Below are 3383 nucleotides of genomic sequence, written 5' to 3' on the forward strand. Positions count from 1 at the left end.
GACTCGATGTGGGTGTTAGAGGACAGGTGAACTAAACTGGCAAAGTTTATTACCACGAAGTAAATTATTAAAATGCCAGAGTTGACAAAACTCTTTATTGAACATCTCTACAAGCTATATGGCCTGCCCGCAGATATAGTGTCAGAAGAGATAGAAGTTCAACAGTCATTTTTGGAAAGAAATCTTCAAAAGTTGGATGCTACTCTGAGTATGAGTATGGTAGATCATCCGGAGTCTGATGGTCAAACTGAGAAAGTTAACCAAATACTCGAGGATATGTTGCGTTCTTATGTAAGTAAGAAGCAATCAAATTGGGAAGAATATTTGCCCATATTGGAGTTTGCTTATAACAACTCCAAGCATTCAGCGACGACGACTGGATTTACACCATTCATGTTAATGTATGGATTCCAGCCGAGATCTCCGATGGTTGTAGGCCTAGAAAAGGAGAAGATTCAATCTGTCAAGGATTTCCTTGAAGATATGAATATATGCTCAGAGCCGCACGTGAGAGCATTCGTAGCGCTCAGGATCGCGCTAAAACTTATGCGGATAAAGGACGAAGAAAGGTGGCCTTTGCAGAAGGTGACTTTGTATTCCTCAAGGTTCCTGCGCAGTCAGAAACCATGAAAATGGGAAAGTGTAATAAACTTTCTCCGAGATATTGTGGTCCTTTTAAAATCCTTAGAAGATTGGGGACGTAGCATATAAACTTGAGTTACCGGAGAGTTCTCAAGTCCATCCTGTCTTCCATGTCAGTAAACTGAAGAAATCAGTTCACGGGTTAGAGAACGCAGTTTCTCCAGAGATTTTGGTGGACTTGATAGAGCCACCAAAGATACCACATGAACGGGAAAGGATTCTTGGGTATCGAGACAGACAAACCCGACATAAAGTGTACCAGGAGGTACTTGTTAAATGGATAGATAGGGATGAGGAGGTAGCTACCTGGGAATGCCGTAGTGCAATTTCCAAAAGGTTTCCCCAGTTTATTTTCGAGGACGAAAACTCTTCTTAAGGGGGGGGTAATGTCACGTAGGCTGTAATGCCTGTGACCGACGGCAGACCGGATGGCTATATCCGGGGTTCAGTGGGAGAGGACGCCCATGCGGAGTCATGGGCGGCCAGGCTAGTGTGGACGGCAGGCCACACACTATATAGCCTGGGGGATGAGGGGCAATCCTCATTCTTCCTCTATGGCTGGGTGGTGAGCCAGAGGCCGTCCCCTCTTGTGGTAATGCCGGTAGCGGCGTTACGGGATTGTAACACGACTATTGTTAAAAATAGCTTATGGCCTAGTATCATAGCCAATCATCCTAATGGGAGGATTTTGGTAGTAGATATTGTGTTAGAAGGAGAGAAGATTTGGATAATTAACTTATATGGAGATCACAACCATAAGTTAAGGAGTGGGATGAGGGAATGGATAGCTAACTTAAATTGCTAGGGGCACTGCATTCTCATGGGGGACTTCAATATGGTAGAGAAACAAAGGATAGGTCTAGGGGGAGAACTGTGCTGATGGGCCATGAAAAGATGAAATGGGAAGGTTTGAGAGGTAAGCTAGGCCTAAGGGATGGCTGGGAGATTGGAACTCAGACCCGGGACATACTTATTTTAACCTGCAGGACTTTGGGTCCTCTTCTAAGATCGACATGATTTTCTTCAACTAGCAAGCCACTTGGGTACCTCATACCTTAAAATTTTCCATTGACTCTAGCACTGCTCTATCTGATCATATGCCCTTTAAATGGGGATGGCATGTGCTTGGAGGAGAAGAAGTTGAACTAAATAGGTTTCCCACTAGGAAACTAAGGGTTAATAATTTGCTTTTAAAGGATGATGTGTTTGTCAATCAAACTGAGGAAGCCATAGAGAGACTCAAAGGAAGAGGCTATGTGCAAGGGTCTTGGAGATTGTTTGCTAATGAAATGTAGGGCATAATTAGGGGGGTTGGGAAGCTAAGGGCTGAGGAAGGTAGACATGAACGAAAGAGATGGGGTGATCTTTTGGAATCAGAAGAGGTAGGTGGGGAAATAGCTACTGAAGAGACAAACTGGTATTTTAAGGGCCAAGTTGGGCTCAAAAGTGAAGATGACAAATGCTCCAAATGGAACAAGAAGGAGGAGGTTAGGTAACAAATGGAAAAATTTTACCAACAAAAGGAGACCTGATGGGTATACGTTTAAGGTAACTGAAAAGTTGAGAGGCAAGGAGGTTGTAGGTAGGATTTTGGATGATAATGGGTAGGAGCTGAAAGGGATGAGATTGATAGCCAGGAAATGGGTGGAGCACTTAGGTGTAACTCTCAGACACAGGTAAAAACAAACATACACCACATATCAAAACACACACACTTACATATACATACACATGCATAGATGCAAACACACATGCACACTTGCATATGTATGTATGTGCACATATGCATACAACAAAAAACATTATGCCACAGCAATGCATGGGTCACCTACGTATTAATATTATCCAATCTCAACGTTTAAGAATGAACAAATATAACTCGCCATTGAATTAGCCTTCGTTCATGTTGGCTTTACAAAACGGCTTCTTTTTTTACACATATTCTTGGAATCACCTTTCACACATGACAATATATGGCCTTTTTGGGGGGTTACATTGAAAGCTACCTTTACAAATTTCTTGCAATATTACATAGGTTTTGATTCAATCAAGCTCCATTCATTTGTATAAGGCTTCTTTTATTACATCTGCTCAAACAGGATGGGCCACTCTCTCAAATGTTGGCATCACCTTTGACACACGACAGTGTATGGCTTTTTATTGCCGGGGTTACATTGGGAGCTACCATTATAAAATTCCTATATCGATCATTTTTTTTTCCTCTGGAACTAGCCTTTATCAAAATGAACTCTATCTCCATTGCTATCAACTAATAGTTTGACATTTCTCAACTTGTTTGAAAATATTGATTATGAACATAAGAACGCTGTTATACGGTCAAAAAACTTGATCATCAACATTTACTACATTTATATAAATTATAAAAGCTGAAAATGAAAATGTAGTAGCAAAGTATGTGTCATATCAATCATGTTTTATTTCATTTTCTTTTGTCCCACAATCTCGATCCCCAAGAGACACGTGTGAGCTATAGCTATTAGCCTATTATCATGGTACTTTGAGAGAGAGAGAGAGAGAGAGAGAGAGAGAGAGAGAGTAGCATAAAAACAAGGAAAAACATTTCCCTCTCCTACCCCCCAAGTGGCAAGCATGCCACTTTGGGCATGGGGGAGTTTCTTTTTAAAATAAAAAGGGTGGGGAGGGTTTTTTTTTAATTTTTAAAATTAATCAATACTTTTTTTCCTCTCCAAGAAAAAAAAACTTACATTTTTTTGAAAACA

The sequence above is a fragment of the Cibotium barometz genome, chromosome 22 (assembly GCF_041138505.1).
Source record: "Cibotium barometz isolate CiBa-2024 chromosome 22, ASM4113850v1, whole genome shotgun sequence".
NCBI classification, from domain to species: Eukaryota; Viridiplantae; Streptophyta; class Polypodiopsida; order Cyatheales; family Cibotiaceae; genus Cibotium; species Cibotium barometz.